At 52.5% G+C, this 9,563-nt stretch overlaps 1 protein-coding gene across 2 annotated transcripts in view; it reads right to left on the bottom strand.

The window, feature by feature from the left end:
- The window catches only part of CTXN1 (cortexin 1), a 51,361-nt gene extending 43,149 nt beyond the window's left edge, over positions 1-8,212 (bottom strand). The window contains exon 1 of one of the 2 annotated variants that reach the window (XM_031610533.2): positions 8,054-8,212. The gene's annotated coding sequence lies outside the window, so the exon portion shown is untranslated. The remainder of the gene's footprint in view (positions 1-8,053) is intronic. The other variant, XM_090125987.1, reaches the window with a different exon arrangement.
- Positions 8,213-9,563: the final 1,351 nt, after the last annotated feature.

Raw genomic sequence — 9,563 nt, forward strand, 5'->3', positions numbered from 1 at the left:
TGTGAGGTTCAGACAGCCTGGTTTTGCAGCACAGCTGGGAGAGGAAAGCTGCAACCCTCCCCACACCACAAGGACAGAGCAAACTTGGAGAAAAGCTCCCTGCAGCTGAGCAGAGGGTCTGCCCACCCCAGAAGGTCCAGCAGTCAGGAGCATCTTTTCTCCATGATTCTGCCCAGCTCACCTGAAGCCAGTGGAATGCAAATGAGCTGTGCAGCCTGAGGCTCAAGTCTGAATGTAGGAGCTGAAGTTTCATTCACCTTTCTCCCGCACTGAGATGGCTTTGCATGGCACCTGCCAATATACATATAGGACCCTGGCCAGCAACTGCTGCTGACAGCTCTGTCCTCTGCTACTAGGCTCTGTAAAGCAGAAGGACTGCATACAGAACTGTATGCTGTACTGATGTGTGAGTGCAAGTGTTGAACAGACCCTGGAGCTAGTGCTGAGCTGCATGTGACAGCACAATTCCTGGGTGAGATGCAGCACAGGCAACAGCATATCAGCCCATATCAGCCCATATCAGACAGCTAGCCAATGGCTAGTGCTGCCAGCTGTCAGTCAAGACACATAAAAAGCCCATGGAGAAAAAAAAAAACGGGTGCTATGACAGCACTATTCTAGTCATTTAGCCCTAACCTAAGGCCAGTAACTCTCCATTCTCCAGACTAAAACCAGCTCATGCCTCTCCAGTAGTGCTTTGACTAGAAGCTGCTCCAGCATCTCAGTGAGGAGTCTGAATGTGAGGACATCAGCACTGTGCACATCCAGAAGGAGCACGACAGGAGTGCTGGTATCTCCATCCTGGAGATCCACAGATCCCATTACTTATGCCCTTCCCCATACAAAACCAACACGAAGGCATTCAGAGTAGCATTGACTGAGGGTCATTGCCTGCAGACCCTCCCCTACTCTCAGAAGGGAGCATTGGTTAACTGCCCTGCTTGGCAGTTTAAATTCAGTATTTATCTTAGCATAGGAAAACATTTTTCTGCTGATGCCCACAGAAAAGCCTAGAGAGAGAAGCTGAGGGCACAACATATCCAAAGGTTGGAAAGGCATTGAGGCTGCTAAAAGGCAGCAAATCTGGAGCCTCACCAGCCTTTTACCGCCTTCCATTCCAAGGGTGCCTGGTACCTCTGTGCTGTCCCCACTACAGCACCATGGCATCAGTCCATCCATTATGCAGGCTGCCCCAGATCACACCATCTTTCAAGAGAAGACTGAAGATGGCTATCTGCTCATCAGCTTCACTACAGCATGAACTCCTGCCCCTTTTTTCAGGCTTCCCTTTTTAGGCTACAGCAAGTTATACTGAACATACAGGGAATGGAAACTTGGGTTGCAGTGACTGTGAGCAGCACTGTCTCTGAGCCTCTGGGCTTCAGTGGGGCTAAGGGGACTGCTGACACCAGCGATGGGCAGAACAAGGTCAGCTGATGGCTGCACACCCAGAGCTGTGTCATGCTGCCTTGTTGCCTCGCACATTCAGAACCCCTGCAGCAAAGAATGGACAGAACTGGCAATGCAGGCCTGGAGATAGCCAAGTTCATCAAAAAACTCATCATACCCAAAGGTGGAGAAGAATCTTCAGAGCCCAGATTCTGAAGACTCAGACTGGATATAGCTTGCCCTCAGAACCTACCTAGAGGTGCAGAAAAGTAGGTGAAGTTGCAGCAAACTCATTGCACTCACATTATTGTACACTATGCTGGAAAGCAAGACAGAACACACAGACCAACAGAATCCCATCCCCAAAGCATGCCCAGTCTCCCAGAGATCACATGTGAGTTGTGATACCTTTGGAATGTGGGACAAGAACAGACTTTTGCTCTACAGACTGCTAGCTCAGAGGCATTCAGTGCTATAGAGCCTAAATAAGGCTGAAAGAGTCCAGTAAATAATGCTCTGCCTATTTTAGAGCTCCCTGGAGTTGTTTGTTCCTTTCTCTGGGCTCAAATGATTGGTCTCCTGTGGACACTGCTCTCTGCTTAAACCCCTTTTGCTCTTAAGTAGTCACATGAACTGGGTACAGCTTTAGTTACATCAAGTCCATTCAAGTCCAAATACAACAGTTTAATGATCAAAATCCTCCCCAAACACAGTTCTGCATTGGGGTCAGGAGCACAGAGACCCTGTAGCTGCTGGCAGGCAGCACTAACCCCTGCCAGGACAGAAAGGGAAAGAGCTGGCAAAAAAGGACCTGACAGGCCATCGATATCCACAGCTACATGGGTGTCAGTGGACAACTGGAATGCGTTGTGCTCTGCCTTGGGGTGGCTGAAGGGCAAATCCAGAATTATGAGTAAGAATTAAAGGGCAGGCTACCAGGGGTTATGAGTGCACAGATCACTTTATTAAGATAAGGAAGATGATGAGGCATTCTACAGTCAGCTGGAAGTAGCCCCGTGATCACAGGCCGTGCTCTCATGGGGGGACTTCAACCACCTGATATCTGCTGGAAAGATTTCACAGCCAGGCACCAACAGTCCAAGAGGTTTTGCAGAGGATAGGTAACTTTAACACAGGTGGTAGAGGAGCCAATGAGAGGCGTGTTGCTGGACCTTGTGCTAACAAATAAGGAAGGGGTGTTTGGAGTGAAAGCTGGGGGTAGCCTCGACTGCAGCAAACATGAGATGGTAGGGTTCAGGACCTTACAGGGAGTTTGCAAAGCTACAAGTACAAACACAACCATGGTCTTCAGGAGGGCTAACTTTGGCCTCTTCAGAAACCTGCTGGTAGGAATCTCGTGGAATCAGGTCCTAGAAGGAAGAGGAATCAAGCATCTCATCATCTGGGCTCAGAGTCATTTGTACTAGTAAGAACTCTAGCAAAGGAGGCAAGAGACCTGCATGACTGAGCAATGAGATCATGATGTTGTTGGTATGACTGGTCTTGTCTTTTGGGAACATCTTGAAGGGGAAAGATGTAGCAATTAGCACACCTTCCCAGCTTGCAGGAAGGAATGTTAGCCCTACAGTTAACTCAAATATGTATGAGTGGGAGAGTGGGGCTGAGATCTCAAGGCAATTGCAGACCTCTCTTCAAACAGGTAGACAGAATTTTGCAATGTCCACCCAAATGTACATAAAGGATGTACTTTGTTCCATCATGGTACACGTTAGGTGGAAACGTAACCATGTACCGTGATAACACTGTGATAACAGTAATGCCTGCTTCTTAATACTACTCTGGTATTAAGGAGTTTTAGTTGTGCTGGGGCAACAATGAGAACAATGAGAAACCTCGGAAGAAAGAAATGTACAGAATGTAGAAAAGAGGACAAGCCGTGTGGGAGGAATATAGGGCTATCATCAGAGTATGCAGGGATGCGATGAGAAAGGCTAAGGCCCATTTGGAATTTAATCTGACAAAAGGTGGAAAGGACAGGAAGGGCTTCCTCAAATATATCAGGAGCAAAAGGGAGATTAGCAAAAATGTTATCCTGATAGTGAACAGGGCAGGAGCCCTGGTGAGAAGGCAGAGTTACTGAGTGCGTTCTTTACCGCAGCCTTCACTTCTGAGACCAACCCACTGGAACTCCAGACCCTGGAGCCCAGAAAGTCCCAAAAAAGGAAGACTTTCCCTTGGTGAAAGAGTCTTGGGTTAGAAATCATTTGTGCAGACTTAACTCCCATGGATCCATGGGCACTGATGGGATGCACCCGTGAGCACTGAGGGAACTGGTGGATGTTACTGGCATCATCTTTCAGAGGCCATGGAGGATAGGAGCGGTGCCTGAGGACTGAAAGAAGGCCAATGTCACTCCAGTCGTCAAAGAGGGCAAAAAGGAAACTGTAGACCTGTCAGCCTCACCTCCATCGCCGTAGAGGTGATGGAATAGCTCATCCTAGAGGCCATCTCTAAGCATGTGGAGGACAATCAGGGGCAGTCAACATGGTTTCACCAAGGAGAATTCATGCTTAACCAATCTGGTAGCCTTCTATGGCAGAATGACTGGCTGGATAGATGAGAGGAGAGCAGATAATGTTGTCTTTGTTCAGCAAAGCTTATGATGCTGTCTCCCATAAATCCTCACCTGTAAGCTCAGAAACTGTGGGATAGATGAGTGGACAGTGAGGTGGATTGAGAATAGGCCAACATCATAAAATAGGAGGCATTACTTTTGGACCAGCCCGTTAATATTGTATAACAGTCAATATTTTTTATTAAAACATTAAAAAAAAAGAGGGAACAACAAAAACATAAAATTGGTGGGATATGTAGCACTGTTTTTGTGAAACTAACATCCGTGTGGTTCAGTGGCAGTGGCTGCAGTTCTCAATGAGCTCTCAAGGTGGTTGTCACATTTTTGATGACATTTTGCTCTTCCTGTGTTTTATCCTTGACAGCAGTTGTTCACAGATGTACGTACTGCCAGAAAGCGATGGCATGAGCACGATGTGACTGTGAAGGGAGGGATATTTCTCTGGTAAGAGAGGGATTTATAGAGGTCTGACGAAGAGACATGGTCAAATTTTCCTTTGACTCGAATGTCTGTTTGCACTCTATACATTCCATTTGATGACTCACAAGTAATGGATTTACATTGGCTGAAAATGGAGTTGCAAATATACCAAACATTTGATGATCTTTTTTATGGCACTCTTGAAACAATTTCTCCTCTCCACACAATAAAATCTATGCTGGAGGGCAGCCCCCCACCTTGGGATGCTCAAGGTGCATCCTGTCATCTTCTAACAGACCTTGGAGAAGGCAGATCCATACTGATGTGACCACCAATGCAGCAGTTCGGGAGAAAGCATCACACATTGCCTATAGAGGTGCTCTGGGTTGGGATCACACCAGAGCCCCACATCAGCAGCACCCTTGGAGGATCCCCACCAGCTTTGAGCTCAGACTGCATGGATGCAGCGAGTGCTGCGTTGGATTCAAGTCTGCTTCAGGAATGGCCAAATGGCCACTCTCCCTTCCTAATTAATTGGATAAGAAAAGGTGCGGGCTCAGCTCTGCAGCCCTGATGGCTGGGTGCTTGCTGCAGCAAAAGAACAAGGCCTGCACCTCTGAGCCAGTGAGCAGCCGGCTTCACAGGACTGGCTACTCAGAGAAACGGAGACGTGCAGGGATGGGCTGACCGTCATCCCCAGTGGAAAGAATGTACCTATTGGGGTAGGTGGGGAATGTGAGGTGCTGCTGGCTTACTTCTATTTACAGGATGCTGCTGGAGAAAACGGGCAGAGAGCACAGGGCCATAGGGAGAACAGCAAATCCATGGGGCAGTGTGGCCCATGCAGATCATGACTCCTGCCCCAACATTTGGTCTGCTTATCTCAATAGTGCAATCGAAAGGTCTTGGGGCAATGTTGAGCAGCAGGTCTGGGATGCAAAATGGTCAGCAGGCTCGAGACCCACAGGCAGAGCTCTGCTGAGAGCAGGGCCAGGGCTGGGGACCTCACGGATGCTGACCCCTGGAGATGTGACCATTTCATACCTAGGTTTCAAGTCATGGTTCAGGTCACTGCAGCTCTGTCTGGCAGACAGTGAGTACATGTGTTGCTGCCAAAGGGTCTCAGCAGCCTCCCCTGCTCCCTGCCCCATTGCCTGGCCCTGTGCCCTGGAGCAGCCAGCCCCATGCCACCCTCCACCCATCTGGCAGCCTTCTTCATTTGTCTTGATGTCTTTAATCCTTCAGTTAAGCAGTGCTGATGTGCACTGAGAGCAGGAAAGCAGCAGCCTAATGGCCATTAAGTTCCCCTTCAGAATATTAGATTCTGATTTTACTTTGTAGGCAATATTTTCTGTGAAATCAGAGCAACTCCCAGGCGCCTGACAGCCCAACAGTGTTTTCTCCATAGGAGCAACTGTTCAGAAAACACGCCAGTTCAGGATCTACTGACATTTCACAATATGAGACAGTTCATAGCCAGGAGCCAGAGGATGCCACCAGCTTCTGCCACCCATGTCAGCTTCCACGAGCAAACCATACTGCCAAGGAAACAGGCCTGCTGCTGCAGCCCTCTGACCTTGCAGCATCCACCCACAGCTTGTCATTGCTGCAGCCCCATCCTCTCCACGATCACCAAGGAGTGCTGGTCACTGATGTCACTCCACCCCCAGTGAGGAGTGGGAGAGCTGCCCCTGCAAGGCTGCAGGCAGAGCAGCAGAGTTTACCAAGCTCTAGGAAAAAGAGCACATTTCTCTGCTAGCAGCACAGTGAGGAAGGTGGTGATGTCTTGCTCTCTGCCAGTGCTGCCTTCAACAGGTGGGTGGCACATTGCTGGGAGCAGCTGGCCTCTCCCAGCACGGAGAGCAGGTTGGCAGGCAAACAGTGCCGCGGGGGTTCCGCATTCATGGAGCAGTGCTGAGTCCTTTCCAGGGGAGCAGCACGCTGCCATTGTGCCCACGCCTTTCTTATGTTCTACAGAGTTAATGCACAGTGCCCCTTCCCTTCCTGAAGCAGAGCCATGGGAAGTACTCCTGAGCTCCCACAGAAGCTCACCAAGGGTTCCCTGGGCTTCAGGGAAGAGTGCAGTCTTGCCCTGAAGATTTGAGTATTTACTGCCAGCAAGGACCAAGCTGGTGCTGGTTTCTTAGAAGCATGCCACAACAGAGCCCACTGCCAACCAGCCCACCTGCCCAGACAACCTGGATGCAGCCAAGGCTGCACACACTTTTCCTGCCACCCCCTCCACCTGCCCTACAAAGGCAGAGTGAGAACCATACATGATGTGAACCAGGAGGATGTTTGCAACTCTGCCATCTCCCAGCTGCAAAACAGGGGCTGGCACATTCTGAGTGATATCATCACCAAGGAACGCTCCCACACTGCCTGCTATGCCTAGCTGCAAATTGAGCACCCCATGGACAAATCTCCACTGCATGCAGTTGTTCTGCTCAGCTCATGATCTGTGCCCCAAACTGCCCAGGATCCCATAGGGCAAATCAACCAGAGGGCAAAGCTTTGTGCCTCGTTGCAGTACCACCGCCTGAGCTTGGGTTGCTGAGGCATTTGCAGTGCATCGAGTGAGGCTTGTCCGCCAGACAGAACTGGAGTCACACTTCTCCCTCTGCTGCAGACAAGAGGACCCTGCCATCCTAAGGATTTTACCTCCTTTACTTTGGGGCTTTACTTTATGGCAAATTGCAATAGCTGGGAGAAAGCAGAAGAGAGATGGAATGTCAGGGAGGTAAAGCTGGGAGTTCTATAGATACTGTCAAATGCGTACCTGTCACTGCCAACAACAGCTTTTACCATTATATTTAACAAAAGGCTCTGCACCAAAAACTGCTTGCTCCAAGCAGTCTCATCGCTGTCTTCCCAGGGTTTGGAAGAGCTGGACCTCCTCCGCCATGGGCAGGGCTCACTGGCACTCCCAGCATCGCAAGGAGAGTTCCTACAGCTCCAACTCTTCCTATGGGGGCTGAGATTGAAATTTCACCAGCTCCTTCCTGCTTTGCTCTTTGGCTTCTTCCTTTATCCCAAGGCTCGGTGCGGTTCTCTGAACAGACCCACAGCTCCAGAAGGCAGAAATCAACTGAATTCAAAGTTTCTCTGATGCACACCAGCACTCCAGACCCAAAGGGTGGATATTCTCTGAAGACCTTCAGTGCAAAGGGTTCTTTTGCAGACACCCCATTGCATCCTGCTGCAGGAACTCCACAACCAGCAGTTTTGCAGCAGCGGCAGAAATTCACTATTTTTAACTTCTCCCCCCAAGAAAAAGTAAGACCCCCCACCCCAGCCCGACGTTCTGACGTAGCGGTGGTATTTCTTCCCAGCCCCCTTTTGAGCTCCGGACCGTCAGATCCCGGCTGCGCTGCCGCTCAGGAGCCGCCCCATTGCTCCGCAGGGCGCACCGCGGGCGATGCAGCCGCACCGGGGAAGCGGTTCGGGACGGAGACCGGGGACCGAGGGGGTGGGGGGCGGTGGGCTCTCCCTACGCGTCGCAGCCTCCGGCGGGCGGTGCCCGGCGCATCCCGGCCGGGTGAGCATCTCCGGTTTCGGTGGCACCGCGACTAAACTTTCCCGGCAGCATCCCCACACCTTCCCGGTGCGGTGCCCGCTGTGCCCCCCCCCGTCCCCCACCCGGCTCACCTGCGCTCCGGGCGGCAAGAGAGGGCCGCGCCCGCCCCGCGGCTCTCCGAGCCCATCCGGATCGGCCCCGTTCCGCAGCCTTCCCGGCTGATGGAGCGCAGCAAAACCGCCGCCGGCGCTTTGCGGGGCCGGGGTTTGAATTCGTCCAACCCGCCCTGATTGGGTTTCAGGGGGGGAAAAGGGAGGGGGGGCGGGGAGGCTCCGGGGTGGGGCCCGGGAGTGGGGGGGAAGGGGTTGAGGTAGGGGAAAGCGGGAGGGGGTGGATGATGCTGGAGTGCGGTGTGGGTGGGAGGTGATAACGTGGGGATGCGGGGGGCGTGCGTTGGGCGCGGCGGTGCGGTGCTCCCGCGGGGCCGAAGGGATGCGGTGGTTGTGGGGAATGCGGGGGAATGTGCTGCCGTGCGGGGGGAGTGTGTGTGTGCGCGGGTTGTAGGAGGGTGGGGGAAATGCGGGTGAATGCGAACCCCTTCGGGGAGCCGCGGAGCCGCAGGGCAGTGGGGGGGACGCAGTGGGTGTGGTGCTGCAGGAGGACCTCGGGGCTGCGGGGAAGGGTGGTGGGTGCCACGGGGGTGTTGTGGAAAGCAAAGGGGATCGGGTGATGCCTTTGCGTGTGGTGCTGCGGGGGGTGGCTCGGGTGTCACGGCGCCGTGGGGAGAGACCGCGAGGACGCGGGGGGTCAGGAAAAGCCTTAGGAATAATAGGGATGCAGCGCTGTGGGGATGCGAGAGTGCGGAGGTGCAGCGTGCTCTGGAGATGCAGTGGGATACGGGGGGTGCCGGGGGCACCAGAGAACGCGGACACGTGGGGATGAGTGACTGTGCAAAGGTGCGTGGCAACCACAGAGGAGCGTCCCAGAAGTACCAGCGTATCTGCTGGGACCACAGTGGCTGGGGTGGCTACTACAGGTCTGAGCAGGGAGGTATGGGGGGCATCTGTGGGCAGCAGAGGGAGAGGGGAGGAAGCACAGCCCAGTAGATGCTGGGGAAAGGGACACAGCCCTAAAGCACATTATCCAGGCTGAGACCCCCCCAGGATTTCTCTGCCAGAAGATCCCTGCCAGATGTAGGACTGCTGCTGCTTGTCCTCAGCTGGAAGCAGGTTTTGCTCTCAAAGATTAGCAAAGCTCCCCCATGCTGCAAGGCCGCCTCCAGGGAAATGTCAGGACCAGTATTAAGGACAAGAGAGGCTGGAGTGCAGTCAGACCCCTCAAGCTAAGTGTTTCCAGCACACCATCAGACCATCCCAGAAGCCAAAGCACAGTTACACCACAGCCACCTCCTGCCTGGATGTACCCCTCCCTGCACTCCTGAGCAATGCACCAACATTGGCTTTCCACATAATCCCAAGAGCAAAACACAGAGGAGATGGCCATGCTCTCCACCACCACTCTCTTCTCAGATTCAGCCTAATGGGACTTTGAGCTCTAAGGCCTCCTGTGCCTGTTCCTGTCTCCTGTCCTGGCAGCTGGGTTGTGTCACTCAGACTTTTGTCTTCTGCAAAAGCACAGAAT

The sequence above is a fragment of the Phasianus colchicus genome, chromosome 28 (assembly GCF_987193195.1).
Source record: "Phasianus colchicus chromosome 28, bPhaCol1.hap1.1, whole genome shotgun sequence".
In the NCBI taxonomy this organism is placed as follows: Eukaryota; Metazoa; Chordata; class Aves; order Galliformes; family Phasianidae; genus Phasianus; species Phasianus colchicus.